At 39.3% G+C, this 17,608-nt stretch overlaps 1 protein-coding gene across 1 annotated transcript in view; it reads left to right on the top strand.

Moving 5' to 3' along the window:
- The first annotated feature begins 9,002 nt into the window (after positions 1-9,002).
- Positions 9,003-17,608, top strand: part of LOC124254936 — a 71,203-nt gene continuing 62,597 nt past the window's right edge. The window contains 1 exon segment of the mRNA XM_046688778.1: positions 9,003-9,272. The gene's annotated coding sequence lies outside the window, so the exon portion shown is untranslated.

Here is a 17,608-nt window from a genome sequence, read left to right as displayed (position 1 = left end):
ACTTGCTTGTCATGTAGATATATATGGAAATGCTGGGGTTAAATCAGCAGCAATGGCTGCAAGCACATGCCTCTGAAATCTGACACTCATGTTAAAATGTCAGCTGTACCTCATCTTCTCATATCCCTCTCATAAAGAGTGGCAAATGACAGGAAGCAGGGCGTAATTGGTCAATTATGTATTGTGGGTAATAGTTAAATAGTAATGAAAGTATTAGATTTGTTTACTTGCAGCCCCCAGCTACTGTGGCCAGAGTAATATACACATCTTCTGGCATCATTATGTCATAACAGTTCTTGTCATAAAAATTTGTTTACACTTGTTATGGAGATGTCATAGGGGTTTTTAGTACCGAATATGTCCCTGGTGAAAATAGGTGAGATGACATGTAAGGAGTGTTAGACGAAGGATTGACCATGAACATATAGCAATATTCCAGCAACATCACGGTGAGGGGACACCAGAAATGGGCTTCACCATTGAACCCATGTCAGGAACTTGTCTATACCCGGTCTTGAAGCATGGACAATGAACATATTGTCAGGAACTGGCTGTCTATAGTGCCTGTCCTGAAGTATGGACCATGAACATATTGTCAGGAACTGGCTGTCTATAGTGCCTGTCCTGAAGCATGGACCATGAACATATTGTCAGGAACTGGCTGTGTAAAGTGCCCGTCCTGGGGGCATAGATCAGGAACCAATTGTATATAGTGCCTGTCCTGTTGAAAGGGACCATGAACTTATAAATACTGAACAACAAATAGTAGTTAAGCATCATGAATAATTTGGGGGATATTGTTATGTCTAGTAATTTATTTCTTCACAACAAATATATATATACCCCAAATAGTCATGATACTTAACTTTTCTGGTTGAGTATAAAATCAGGCATTGCCCCAGAACTGATTACAAGACTCTGATAGAACAGAAATAGAGCAATTTACAGCACTATTCTTTTGCCAACATTCGTCTTTTTTCCAACTTGAATATATTTTTAATGACACACAATGTTGACAATAATCGCACTATGTTCTGAAATCACATTCACTTTTGAATTGTCATATTAGCAAGCCGCTAGACAGATGGATTTGATCTGGATGAGAAAAGAATGGATATCTCCCATTCAAAGTGGACAATATTGAATAGGAAGAGGGCCAACTGAAGCAGACTGAATATCCAGTTTGTCATAAAATAGTTTACAGCCTGGCACCGAGGCTGATAATGGTATCACGTGGCACTGTGATTGGTCGCAGTGTTTGATTACGGCCATGCTGTCGTCTACTTCTTGTCCACCTCTGAAATAATGTGAGCTTTATCCTATAACGTCTATTCATTAGGAGAACCTGTCAACACAAACTTGGCAAACTACCTCAGATACAGCTTTAATCTGTTCCAGTTCAGCTCGATGAATACCCAGCCCTTCTTATACTGCCAAGCAAATCTGTTTCTGAATATCGGCCCTGGTTGGTTTATATAGGTTTGCTGAAAGGATTAGGCACCAGGGTTTGGGTTTTATTTAGGCGTTTGAAGTCGGCGTGGGTCTAATTGAGTGGAAAATAATGAGCCTGCAGGCCTATCATTGCATGTGATCATCTTGAGACAGGAGACCGTGGGCACAGATAAACTAGTTAGACCAGTTTGTCAGTGTCTCGTAGACCTGGTATGTGGCTCCGCAGGGCGATAGTCATCTGAGAAGGCGAAGAAAATATGCTGTATTTACATTTTGAGAATAGACAATGACAGACTAAAAAATTGTCCCGAGGATATATCAGCATAAAAAATAGTCTTTGAAGATGGACCTGTTACTTTTGCTTACGTTTTTAGAACACAAGATTACCACATCAAGAATGAAAAAGAATAAAACTGTTCTTTGTCAAGCAGGAATCTTTACTTAGCTGTTCATTCTGTGTAGCAAATATTACTTTAGGACAATGAAGATTTTGTATGTGACTTAAGGCTTTTTAAAATAAATAAATCAACTGTTCTATTTGTCTGTCTGCATCAAAATGCTACCTTGATTAATTAGAGCAAAAGTGCTGTTACGATGTTTAATTTAATTTCTTTCTGTGACCCTTTATTCCCACATGAGGTATTCCAACAATTTGAAGGATTGTTGTTAGAGGCTTGGTAACTTGTTTGATAACGTCCCATGCATCGCTACTTATATCAGCTGCTGGTTTGTCTGGTCCAGACATGATCACTTCAAAACACTGTCATGAACCTAGAATATTGTTGAATGCAGTGTTAACCAACCAAGAACAAACCATCAAACAGTGTGTTTGAAATGTCAACAAAGACCAGACTAAGTCTTTTTCATGCTTCACATCCAAGTCTACCCAAAGTTTTGCAAACTTGATAGTGGAATAATTTCAAATAATGTTTGATTGCAAATACACTTTTGAATTTACATTTTGACTTAGTTTGACTTTATGATGTCTATTTCTTCAGGTCAACATTGAAAATAGTTTTATATCTGCTATATTTTGCCCATTTTTCGTGTGATGCCCATTTCTGGTGTCCCTGCCATGATATTGCTGGAATATTGCTAAAACCAAACTCACTCATTCACTATCATCATGTCAGATGTCATGTCGTGTCATGGACATACCATCTGCTACCAGACAGTATATCCATTGGACCAAAGAGCTTGGGATACTCTATTGGAGGTCATGTCAGATGCCATGTCATGTCGTGTTGTGTCATGGATATGCCATCTGCTACCAGACAGTATATCCATTGGACCATAGAGCAAGAGATATTCTGTTGGAGGTCATGTCAGATGCCATGTCATGTCATGTCATGGATATACTGTCTGATACCAGTGGACCATAGAGCTCAGTACACTCTGTTGGAGTTCATGTCAGGTGCCATGTCATGTCATGTCATGTCATGGATATACCATCTGCTACCAGACAGTATATCCATTGGACCATAGAGCTGGGGACACTCATGTGAGGTGCCATGTCATGTCAGTGAACTTTGCTTGACAGTATGCCATTCCAGAAGCTCCGGGACTCTGTTAAGTTCTATGTCAGGTGAACTTCTTGTTTGCCTTTCAGACACAGATAAGCAAATCCTATTTCTGTTTCTCCAAAGTGAATACCTTCAGGGATGTCTACTGCTAAAACACAAGATCTGAGGGTAAATTTGTGTTCTGCATGAGATTAGAATTCTGTATTGTGGGGGTAAAGAAATGAAGAGTCAACAGCTGAGTCATCTTTCATTAAGATTGGGCATTTATTGAGTTCATCACTGCTGTCTGACACAACCTTTAGTGGAGGTGTTCCTGGATCTTCACACACACAGGTAGTGTCAGAGTGAAAAAAAGTAAGATTTTAATGGGTGGTGAAGGATATCTATGAATTCCTATGTACATAATTCATGGCAGATTCCTGGTCATCAGAGGTCTAAGTTTACAGTCGATAGGGGGAAATGATGTATGCATATTCAACAATCAATATCTTCATACATGGTAAGAACTGACAGCTCTGAAAAATTGTATTATGAATGTTATCTGAGCTATTCACAGACATAATTCACATTGACATCTCCGCTGACACATGTTGTCCTCAGAAATTAGCAGACTGATGACAGTTTGTGTTATGAATCATTGTGTTAGCTGGCAGGTTGTCAGGAAGATATCACCAGACACTGATACCTCCTGTACTTCATGATGATGATGATGATATCACCAGACACTGACACCTCTTGTACTTCATGATGATGATGATATCACCAGACACTGATACCTCTTGTACTTCATGATGATGATGATATCACCAGACACTGATACCTCTTGTACTTCATGATGACCATGATATCACCAGACACTGATACCTCTTGTACTTCATGATGATGATGATATCACCAGACACTGATACCTCTTGTACTTCATGATGATGATATCACCAGACACTGATACCTCTTGTACTTCATGTCGACGATGATGATGATGGTGATATCACCAGACACTGATACCTCCTGTACTTCATGATGATGATATCACCAGACACTAATACCTCTTGTATTTCATGATGATGATATCACCAGACACTAATACCTCTTGTATTTCATGATGATATCACCAGACACTGATACCTCTTGTACTTCATTATGATGATATCACCAGACACTGATACCTCTTGTACTTCATGACGATGATATCACCAGACACTGATACCTCTTGTACTTCATGATGATGATGATATCACCAGACACTGATACCTCTTGTACTTCATGATGATGATATCACCAGACACTAATACCTCTTGTACTTCATGATGACGATGATGATGATGATGATATCACCAGACACTGATACCTCCTGTACTTCATGATGATGATATCACCAGACACTAATACCTCTTGTATTTCATGACGATGATATCACCAGACACTAATACCTCTTGTATTTCATGATGATGATATCACCAGACACTGATACCTCTTGTACTTCATTATTATGATATCACCAGACACTGATACCTCTTGTACTTCATGACGATGATATCACCAGACACTGATACCTCTTGTACTTCATGATGATGATGATATCACCAGACACTGATACCTCTTGTACTTCATGATGATGATATCACCAGACACTGATACCTCTTGTACTTCATGATGATGATGATATCACCAGACACTGATACCTCTTGTACTTCATGACGATGATATCACCAGACACTGATACCTCTTGTACTTCATGATGATGATATCACCAGACACTGATACCTCCTGTACTTCATGATGATGATGATGATATCACCAGACACTGATACCTCTTGTACTTCATGATGATGATATCACCAGACACTGATACCTCTTGTACTTCATGATGATGATGATATCACCAGACACTGATACCTCTTGTACTTCATGACGATGATGATATCACCAGACACTGATACCTCTTGTACTTCATGATGATATCACCAGACACTGATACCTCTTGTACTTCATTTCGATGATATCACCAGACACTGATACCTCTTGTACTTCATGACGATGATGATATCACCAGACACTGATACCTCTTGTACTTCATGACAATGATGATATCACCAGACACTGATACCTCTTGTACTTCATGATGATGATATCACCAGACACTGATACCTCTTGTACTTCATGACGATGGTATCACCAGACACTGATATCTCTTGTACTTGATGATGATATCACCAGACACTGATACCTCTTGTACTTCATGACGATGATATCACCAGACACTGATATCTCTTGTACTTGATGATGATATCACCAGACACTGATACCTCTTGTACTTCATGACGATGATATCACCAGACACTGATACCTCTTGTACTTCATGATGATGATGATATCACCAGACACTGATACCTCTTGTACTTCATGACGATGATATCACCAGACACTGATACCTCTTGTACTTCATTATGATGATATCACCAGACACTGATACCTCTTGTACTTCATGACGATGATATCACCAGACACTGATACCTCTTGTACTTCATGATGATGATGATATCACCAGACACTGATACCTCTTGTACTTCATGACGATGATATCACCAGACACTGATACCTCTTGTACTTCATGATGATGATGATATCACCAGACACTGATACCTCTTGTACTTCATGACGATGATATCACCAGACACTGATACCTCTTGTACTTCATGATGATGATATCACCAGACACTGATACCTCTTGTACTTCATGATGATGATGATGATATCACCAGACACTGATACCTCTTGTACTTCATGATGATGATATCACCAGACACTGATACCTCTTGTACTTCATGATGATGATGATATCACCAGACACTGATACCTCTTGTACTTCATGACGATGATGATATCACCAGACACTGATACCTCTTGTACTTCATGATGATGATATCACCAGACACTGATACCTCTTGTACTTCATTTCGATGATATCACCAGACACTGATACCTCTTGTACTTCATGACGATGATGATATCACCAGACACTGATACCTCTTGTACTTCATGACAATGATGATATCACCAGACACTGATACCTCTTGTACTTCATGATGATGATATCACCAGACACTGATACCTCTTGTACTTCATGACGATGATATCACCAGACACTAATATCTCTTGTACTTGATGATGATGATATCACCAGACACTGATACCTCTTGTACTTCATGACGATGATATCACCAGACACTGATATCTCTTGTACTTGATGATGATGATATCACCAGACACTGATACCTCTTGTACTTCATGACGATGATATCACCAGACACTGATACCTCTTGTACTTCATGATGATGATGATATCACCAGACACTGATACCTCTTGTACTTCATGACGATGATGATATCACCAGACACTGATACCTCTTGTACTTCATGATGATGATATCACCAGACACTGATACCTCTTGTACTTCATGATGATGATATCACCAGACACTGATATCTCTTGTACTTCATGATGATGATGATGATGATATCACCAGACACTGATACCTCTTGTACTTCATGATGATGATATCACCAGACACTGATACCTCTAGTACTTCATGATGATATCACCAGACCCTGATATCTCTTGTACTTCATGGTGATGATGATGATATCACCAGACACTGATACCTCTTGTACTTCATGATGATGATATCACCAGACACTGATACTCCTTGTACTTCATGATGATGATATCACCAGACACTGGTACCTCTTGTACTTCATGATGATGATATCACCAGACACTGATAGCTCTTGTACTTCATGATGATGATGATGATATCACCAGACACTGATACCTCTTGTACTTCATGATGATATCACCAGACACTGATATCTCTTGTACTTCATGACGATGATGATATCACCAGACACTGATACCTCTTGTACTTCATGACGATGATGATATCACCAGACACTGATACCTCTTGTACTTCATGACGATGATGATATCACCAGACACTGATACCTCGATTGCTTCATGATGATGATGATTTTATGTAGCTAGAAATGAAAATATCAATGTCTGTCATTGCAATAAAACTATCCCTTTTCTCAAACTCAGAAATCCCAGTCTTTCACATTTAAGTATATAATAAGTTTGTAATATTCTCAGAAAAGAAACTTTAGCATTATGGTCTCATTTGCTTTTCAATCTTACTTTTTATGGTCAGTGCTGAAAAAGATCTTTCATCATTTTGCTGAGAATTCAGTTTTGAAAAGATTTTTTTACTCCTGTTTGTTTGAGTTTAGAAGAGCGTGTGAACTTCATAGCATGTCAGGAACATCCACTGACATAGGGGTGGTGGAGTAAGCTGGTTGTTAAGGTGTTTGCTCATCACACCAAGGGCACAGGTTTGATTCCCCTACAGGAGCACAATGTTTGAGCCAATTTCTGGTGCTAACAATCATGATTTTGCAGGATTATTGCTACCAAAAGGTGTGAAACCTCTCACTCTCTCACTCCAGTGACATCAGTGTTTTGTGTTCAGCTGAAAACACTGACTGCCAAATGCTGCAAGAAAGCCCTTTGTACTGCAGTATATTTATATGTATTTGTCTTTTTGGAAGATATTTAAATGATGTACAATGATGGCTGATATGTTGATGATGTGCTGTAAACACTAGTCACATTGGTTTTTGTTTAGTATCAGGTTAAGTACAGTATTTGGAAAATTGCTTTAACATGTCAGCATGAGAAATAGGAGCTAGAAGCAGCTACAGTTGTTACTGAACTTAAGTGAACCCAACAGTTTCTCTCTGCAGAGAACTGAACAAATCAACTATATACATATTACATTGAAAGTGGTCTTTTTGTGATGGAATTGGTGAAGAGAAAGACAATGTCAGCTGCTTGTATTGCCTGTTACCCACTCCAAGGCCGTAGTGGTGACTTCACAGCCATTGTGTTCCTGATGATAACACTCACTTGAGGTTTCCCATCAGCATTGTGAATGAAGTGACCTCTAAGATGACATGGCCTGAGAATGACCAGTCAGGTGCCCCAGGTGCCCTTGGCCAGTGCACTACTATCGGATTACAACTAATTATAAGTGTTAGGGAAGCTGACACCCTTGTGTCCTGTAACAGCCCCAGGTAACACAGGTATTGAACTGATGTCCAAACACTCAAGTAATTAAACTTCATTTTAAGAAATAACATTTGTTAATGGCACATAATTGTGGGTTTTTTTATTTGAACTACAACTCCAGCCAATTGTTGAATGTAACTTTGAATCTAAAATAGTAACTTTTTATGACATGTCCTTCCTGGAAGGCTGTTTTGTTGAATGTTGCTTTCAGTGTTACCTTTTGTAAGTGGGTTTCTGTTTTACATCCGTATATATACAATATTCCTAATTACAAGTTTCATGTTGTGTGTAATTGATCATTATGACAGCTGTGAAGCCCATCAGTTGTAAATGTCTCTTTGAGGTAGTGTGTCCCATGGTGGTGTTGCGAATAAATAAATAATGTTTGTAGCAAAGTCGGTAAGGCATGTTAAATGTGCTGATTAATGAAAATGGGGTAATAAGTGGTTACAGTGTTTAACAGGGATGAAGTAGTTTACCTGGACAAGGTCAGTTAACCTGGTGTGACCTGGCATCCAGCTTTAGTCTAGTGTAACATCCATTCATGATTTACACAAGACAAGACTTCTACAAATGATGCGGAACATCACTCCCACACCTTCATGCACATGCACACAAAATTGTGTAGAGATTAGGCTATATTAGGTCGGTTGCAGAAATTCCGCGATTAATTATCTCCGTTAAGTCATTTCTTACATTATGAAGTGTAATCATAAAAATGCCTTTGTCAGTAGGACTTATTCAGAAATGGTCCCATCATCCATGCTTATCGAAGGCCATGAGTCTGTGCAAACACATCTTTTGTTTGTCCATGTGCCTTCATATGCCTCCCCCAGACAACCTAGCAAGAAATGGCTCTCGATGTTTCAATAACTGAGTGTAGATGAATCCCACATGTCAACAGAGGGATACATGCAGGCAGAGCTGGTGGTCAGTGTGTGGGAGGGGAGCCATTGTATAGGTGTGTCCGCCACACTGTTTGCTGTCATACCTCCGTGATCCACGCTGCGCTCCCTCTCTCTCTCTCTCTCACATTCCCTTCATGGTCTAGGCCTTGTAGGCCTGACACCCACTCAGTGGTGACACGCTTCGTTTGGCCTGCCCTGTACACACTCGGAGCTCCAAGCAGACACCAACTTCCAGTCCATGGATAGGACGATTTTGAACAAAAGGTAACTTTTGCAATTTTGTCATTCTATGAAGTAGTGTGAAATGTTTTTGTTTTTCCCTCCAACAGCTAATTTCTTCCTTTTACGGAATGTTACTAGCGTCTGCCTAGGCTTGGCCAGAACTCATCAATCTAGGTCATTGTGGACCGACCAAATCACAGAGAAAGCTGGCCTTTCAAGGTGATTTCTGGGCTTGGGGAATATACTTGTTTGTAGCCAGTGAACTTGATATATGATTTATATCAGTATCACTGGTTAGCGTCTGTATGAACATGTACAGATGCCAATACAGACCTTTCCCTGTGAATGAGTTGTGTTATTGCATGGAAATGGAGTTTGTTTTGGTCTCATATGTTGTTGTTTTCTTCTTGTTACAGTCAGGTTGGATATTTTTATGATTAATGTCTCATAAACGATGAGTTGTGTTGGTAAGTGAATGCAATGCATGGTCCAGATGACTCTGGGTGAGGTTGACGTTGAACAAAGAGAGAACCAGCTATTGTGAGTCTCTGTTGTCTGGTAAGGCGATGTGGCTTTTGTGTGGGAGATATCTTCTATCAATCTCCATCCCCAAGATGTCAACATTTTGTTTCACACATGTGATCTTGGTACAATTAATATATCATTTATTAAGCCCATTGTTGATGTTGTTGGGATAGAATCTATATTTTATTTATATGATACTTTTCCCCTTTAAAACTGTTCTTATAACATATATATCAACTAGCATGTCACAGACTAATGGAACCTCACTGTGTGGGTGTACTTTGTATCAACCACTGGTTTAACTGGTCTGGATATTTACAGTGTCATACTGCTGTGTGCCCCTGGTTTAACTGGTCTGGATATTTACAGTGTCATATTGCTGTGTGCCCCTGGTTTAACTGGTCTGGATATTTACAGTGTCATATTGCTGTGTGCCCCTGGTTTAACTGGTCTGGATATTTACAGTGTCATATTGCTGTGTGCCCCTGGTTTAACTGGTCTGGTTATTTACAGTGTCATTTTGCTGTGTGCCCCTGGTTTAACTGGTCTGGTTATTTACAGTGTCATATTGCCGAGTGCCCCTGGTTTAACTGGTCTGGTTATTTACAGTGTCATATTGCTGTGTGCCCCTGGTTTAACTGGTCTGGTTATTTACAGTGTCATATTGCCGAGTGCCCTGGTTAACAACAAACATGATAGCTGTATTGTGAAGTTGTCATGCCAACCGATGTCCAGTTTACCTACAAAGTGGAATTCATGTGAAGATGGGTTAAAGAGAAGACAAATCCTTTCTTAAAATACTTCACTATACAAAAAGTCTCCCCAGCAAGATAGGATGTTCAAGATGCTAATGACAGCTGTCAGTGTCATAAGGAACTTGAAAGCTAAACATAGTTCTGAAAAAGGGAAATGCTTTTTTAATGTGTCTGTGCCAGGATTGAATAAGTAGATTATTTAGAAAAAAAGAATATTGTTTGTAATGAAAAAAATTGGGGAAAAAAATATGTGTCTGTGCCAGGATTGAATAAGTAGATTATTTAGAAAAAAGAATATTGTTTAGAGATTAGTAATTTGGTGCATTGTTCAAACAGCAGTTGTCAAGAAATCCTTTAATGAATATTGTGATATGAGAGGATGTGTACTACCAGTACACTGAATGCTTTTGATAGTGAATCTGTTTAGCTGCATGTTGATACTATGTTATTGTTTAAGAACATACAGTTTGGGTACCCAATTTGAAAAGATTGTAACAACTACCGCTACCAATAATGCATACTACACCACCGTTTCAGGAAACAAGTGTTATTATCTATATCCACCACTGAAACCAGTATTATTGCGTATATTCCCCACTGATGTCTAGTGAAACCAGTGTTATTGCGTATATTCCCCACTGATGTCTAGTGAAACCAGTATTACTGTGTGTATTCACCACTGATCTCTAGTGAAACCAGTGTTACTGTGTGTATTCCCCACTGATGTCTAGTGAAACCAGTGTTACTGTGTGTATTCACCCACCCACTGATGTTATGATGATATCTCCAGTAATGGTTAAAGGTGGGACAAGGCCTCGCTAGGTGTCAGCTGATAGCAATGGAGATAACACCAACATATTGTTCCTGGTCGCTGACCAATAATTGGCTCACCTTGCATGGCACATTTAAAGTCACTTAATGGCTTTCCTGGTGAATAAACATACGTATCCATTTATATAATTGTCTCATATATAATGCCTGCTGTGGTAGGTAGATTGCCTGGTTAATACATTGTCATCACGTAACCCATGCTTGTGGGTCCAACTTTGAGTTGAGATTCATGGATACAGCTTTGATATTTATCATGGTGGTGTTCAACCCATAACACTCTGCAGTCTCTGATGATCCAGACCCGTGAAGATCCGGGGTAGAATAGGTCTTCAGCAACCCATGCTTGCCACAAAAGGCGACTATGCTTGCCGTAAGAGGCGACTAATGGGATCGGGTGGTCAGGCTCGCTGACTTGGTTGACACATGTCATCGGTTCCCAATTGCACAAAACTAAACTCACTCACTAACTCACTGATGAAAACACTGAAGACATATTAGGGATAGTTCTTCTCACTGATATATTTCCTCTACATAAAGTTAACTAGTACATGTAGAGTAACGTTTAGTCTTTGAATATATGGAATTTTGATAGAAACAAATAATTCATTTTAAATTGAAGAGGACCCCCAGTGAGATGGGAGATTCAGAACCTGAGGAAATCGAGACTTGCTTCATTTATGGCTTTAGTACTACAGAAAGGGCTGGGCGGAAATGAAATAATGCATTTCAGGGATTGTGAGACAGACTACCAGTACATGCTGTATGCAGTCATAATTTCTTGAAGATGAGACAAAATGCTTTTGAAAATACATTTTATATCCATCTTTGACCATATTTAAATATTCACACTTCTGTATTTCACTTGCTCTTTGATAGAATATTTGCAGACATATATAAAACTACATTGAAAGATTCACATTTGTTCTGGCACAGTCAAATGTTGGTTCATTCTTTCAGTGTTTGTGTGTGTTCATTCATGACTGTGGATAACCAGAGTCTGACTGACCAAATGGCCTCCCAGTCCAGTCAGTGTCTGTTTCTGAGCAGAGAGAGCAGATCTAGCAGACGTGAGATATATTTTGCATCTGGGTGTGTGCCTGGTCCTGACCATCTTGGTTTAGTAATCTTGTCAGGGTATTGATTACCTGTACAGTTGGAAATTGCTGCCAGTAAGATTAGTGTTAATTCATTTCCAGGTTGTTGTGTTCTTCCCATACAGACGTCACAGCCTCTGAACTGACAGCGAACATGTAATACTTCTCCGGTGGTCAAATAGTTATGATTGCATGCAATTGAGCTGGAGTTTTACCATATCTGGGTTGATTTAAGATTTTAAGTGAATACAATCATTGGTGAATTGGTTCAAAACAATTATAATTTATTGTAATTCATTGAATATGTTTATGTCATTCTAATGTATGTCGAATCAAAATAAAAGCTTCTCTTAATGCGCAAACTGTCTAAAATACCAACTTGTAGTAATTTGAAGAATGGTGTCAATAGAAGACTTGCTGTGAGTGCGACATTTTGGTGTAGGTACTAACACCGTTATCAAGCAAGTGATGACTTGCTTGATAATGGTGTTAGTACCTACACCGAAATGTCGCATTCATAGCAATAAACATGTTGACTATTGATAGAACTTGGTTTTCTTCACCAATGCAAGTTCTAATATGTCTCCTCTCAAAGAATCAGAAGACTTGTTTTTCTGGGATGTGAGCAAGAACATGTGTCATAAGGACTTAATGACAGTGGTCACGGTGATGGTTGAGCATGTGTTGAACGTTCTTGTGTGAAGGACTCCTGGAGTACATTACACCCCTGCTAGGCAGTATTGACATAGTTAACCTGAATGGTGACTGTTTTCTCAGAGTTTAAGATAAAACCTCTTCACTTCATCGCTCCCAAGGGATGGACGTTCCATTCTAATGCACCACAGAGTTGTGTACCTTAGGTGTGACAGGAACCAGTGATTTTAGAATTTGAATTGTATGACATGCCTTGGTTTGTCAGGCCATACCCATTTTAAAGTGTTTAACATCTTCTACATGCATCACTTGACAGTTTCCCCAACATCAGGCTCATCTGATATAAATGAAAGACTGCACAAAGTGGTGTTCAACCCCCTTATTCAGAGATCAGAGAGCTGTAGTGATGATGCTAGTTTAAAGTTACTCACCTGAAGCAATATTTTGATGAATGGCATCTATTGCCATCTATGGCTGAGTGAACAGTACTTCCCCTATGGGAGTGTAAGGAAGATACGTTTCACCGGCCATAAAGGGCAATCTGGTGGTCACAGTCGTGGCTGAGTATCTGTAGTTCTTGAAAGCAAGGGAGTGTTCATCCCACCTGGGTGATAATACTGTTTATTGACCTGACTGATAACTGAGTTTTCTGTGAGAGTAGGAAAGTGTTGGGGATTAGAATACCCATATTAAGATGTACTTATTCATGTTATCACTTCCTGTTTTACAGTAGAGATGTGTGGTACAGTCATCTAAGGTACTGCAATTCACTGTGCTGAGTTGTGCCCCTTTGGTATGGCAGGAACCTATGAATGAGGGTTTGAATCCTCGATTCACTCATTATGTTCTTGGTTTGTCAGATTGTCAGTTGATAGGGAAAGAAAAGTAAGACCAGAAAATTTTGAAGATTTGTTTACTGTTACAACCTGCAGCCATTTTTTTTTTAAATGTAGATATTGCTGCTCCAACTACCTGACTGTTTGAAGCTTTACTCCAACATTGTGGGCATGGGTGACCCAGTGGTCACAGTGTTACTGCTTTCATCCACTGGTCATGGGTTCAAATCCCAGCTTTACCATGACAATGACCCTCTGTATACCAGCTTGTGGATGTTTACAGAACTGCTCTGTAGTGGACTACAGACAAATGAACTGTAGTGATGTGGGAGAACTGGGTTTTCTTTGACTTGCTTTAAGTAGTGTGTATGCCCATGAGGCAGCACATGGTTCTGGTTCACCATAACCAGAGCCAAGGACAGACTTGATGACATTTAATGACATTTAATGTGCTGCACCATGGGGGTCGAATGTCGGCAGCTCAGTGAGGTGAGGTGCACTTGTTGGGGCCAGGGAGCCGGGATTTCGCAGGCAGTTCCTGGGGAATAAATCTCTCTGTTATGTCTCATCTATACGAGTTGTGCATTTAATTGAGGAAACTACGATTGAAGTCGGCAAGGAAATGTGTTTTATTGGGCAGGTTCCTGATACAGATTGTCATATGTGTTTGAGTTATGATATGGAGGTTGTGTGTCAGTTGATGGTGAAATATTGTTTGTGGTTCTAAAGGAGAACAGGCAATATGGCTGTTGTGGTATGAGCAACGTTCATCCATACTGAGTCATACTGATATAAAACTACTTATATATTACGTCTTCACAGACATGACGGTACAAAGATCTTGACATGCACAAATGTCCTATTTATGTCAACAGATAATTTATTGGCTGAAGGATAGAAACAGAAATTCACATGGTTGTGAATAAAACTTGTGGCTGTATATCCAGATTTCAGTTACCCCCTTAACTCAAATCTTATTGGTGCAATGTTACCGCATGTTTTGACAAACTTGAGCATCCTTGTGGGGACTGCCAACACTGTAGACAACAACTCTAATCATATACAAAATATACATTTTTTACATTTCCTAAAGTTCCACCATTGTTGTCTGCCTTTAGTCATCTCATAGAAGCAGTGTGGTCAAGGACCTTGGTATTTAGTTTCTGGCATAGAACCCCATCCATCCACTCACTAACTCACTGACTCCAATAGAGCTGATCACTAAGCCTACTTGTGTAGGTCTTGCCAAACTGAGTTATCAGAAGAGTCAATCTCCTCCCTTGGTGGGAGCCGCTTGTTTGACTGTCGGACAGGGATCAAGTAACGTATCTCTGTACATATTCACATAGTCCGAATTCCACTCCCAGTAAATCTGTCAACTGAACTGTTTCAAATTTATTTATACCAATCAGCAAATTTTGTTGATACAAGCACTTTAATCTTCCTGATTGTCAGCTCTCTGTTTCAACAGCCCCTTTATTCTGGGGGAGAACTGTGGACATTGCAGCCATAAAGATTGCTATTTACCTCAGAGTAGATATTGGGTTATGGTTGTAACATCTTGCTTTGTGATATGTTAGAGTTCTTGTGTGCGATATTGTTCCTATGTACTATGTTCAAACAAGATGACACTGTACTTGAGACATCTTTATCAGCTGGTTGACCATTTTGATGGGGACTATATTCAGTTTATTGGAAAGCAATGGTTCTGTTTTGACAATTATGTCAGTATTTCCTCAATGGTACCTTGTGTTATAGTTTGTGATTGAGTGAGTATTGTTTGATTCGGCACCCACTAGGGCTGTGTATTGGCAAATAAATTGTATTGCAAATATTTTGCGATTCAGGTACCTGTATTGCGATACGTATTACGATATATTGGGAACTTAAGTGTTTGACAGTAAGTGACACTAATCGTACATGTCGATCCCATTTTCTACATTATAAATCCCTAAACATACATGTTATATGGTTGTGATAACAGCAGTTTTAAAATTAGGTTGCATAGTCCTGGACTCTATTTTCTTTTTTATACAATTTATAGTATTACAATATGCCGTTTTGCAATTGAATAATGAAGGAAAACATTTTTGTGAATGAAAGTGTGTAGATTTTAATTTAAACCATAAAGATAATCACAAAAACTTCATATATGTTCTTTACCGGTTCTCAGAAAAAATATTGCAATACGCATCGTTTGAAAAACGTATTGCAATATACGGGTATACCGGTAATACCGTGCAGCTCTAGCACCCACCAATATTCCAGTTATGGTACATATACCTTAACATATCAAATCTGAACCTGCCATACCAGTGACTGAAAGCATGAGCATCGATTTCATAAAGGTGGATAAGGTATAAATCCTGGTCCAGACTCCAGGGATGGATCATGTCAGCAGATCCAGCAGTTCTGTGAAATGATGAATGAGTTCGGTAGTTGTCATTGATCACAGGAAAATTACCTACCACATTCTGTTAGCATATACCTAATGATTACATCCTACAAATTATATTTGCATCCACTTATGTAGGGGAACAAATTGCCATTACCATCACCTCTAACCTGTCATTATTCTCAAGGTTGCGGAGGCCAGCTCCATTTCCGCCTATTAGACGTGTTACGCTCGGATACATCAAGAGTATTCACCATATCAATCTCTTTCCTCGTTATGATACTGTAATTTCAGTTACCATTGATGATCATGGCTGAAGTGAAAATCACATTTGAGTTATGGCTGAATGCTTTGTCGGTCCAATCAGTCATTCATCATTCTCACGTCGTCATTACTGAGGATATTTGGTGACAAGAAGGTTAGAATGAAAGGGTCATATGAACTTTAGAAAATTTTGAATCTATCAATTTTGAGTTGTTATTGTCATTCAGAAAATATTGAATAATATGTTCAGTAGTTTTTTGTCTGTAGTTTGTGTGTCAGCTACTGATGTCGTTTGTCTGTCTGGGTTAACTGTATCAGCTACTGGTGAAGGTCTTCCCATCCTAGATGTTATATTGGTGGGGCAGGTTTAACTGGCTGTATAAATTGCTCTTTGCTAGCTGAACCTCAACGAGCACACTAGTTTCGACCTTTTCGAGGCGGGGGACGTCCTAGATGGTTCTCCCTTGTCACCATACCTCACAAAGCTGAAGGTAAATTGTTAGTATATTTATTGTGTCCAAGTAGCTGCTCACTCTGTGCATGTGAAACCTTCAACTGATTTATGAGCTGTGATATATGTGTTAATGGGGTGTTGAGTATTTCACCGATTGTAACACAATCTAAATGCTGTGTCTAGGTTTATAGGTCAGAGCCTTCCAGGAATTGAGTAGATTCTGTTTATATTACCTGGTGTATAATGGGGAATAGTCACCATATGGTGGGCAGGATGGGATAAGCCCTGCTGCACGATGCAATCAAACCCACAATGAACACATACTGTTCTAAAAATACCCTATATCAGTGCTCTGATTGTGTTCAGGATATATGTTAAGGTGTTGGGAGAATATACATAATAATATACGTGGTCATGGCTCCAGGAATGCTAATGTCCACCAGCGATGAATGTGATCCATCATTATCTGGTCACCACATGCCAATATATCCTCCCTTAGAACAGCAAATATATGCCTAACTGTGGTATCCAGTTCAGTGTCAAGTACAGAGATTAAAAATGTGCCAGCTT

This window comes from Haliotis rubra, unplaced genomic scaffold, assembly GCF_003918875.1.
Source record: "Haliotis rubra isolate DU_JTF1 unplaced genomic scaffold, ASM391887v1 Scf587, whole genome shotgun sequence".
Classification (NCBI taxonomy): Eukaryota; Metazoa; Mollusca; class Gastropoda; order Lepetellida; family Haliotidae; genus Haliotis; species Haliotis rubra.
The sequence above is the reverse complement of the archived record's forward strand: the minus strand, read 5'-3'. Positions and strand labels throughout refer to the sequence as shown.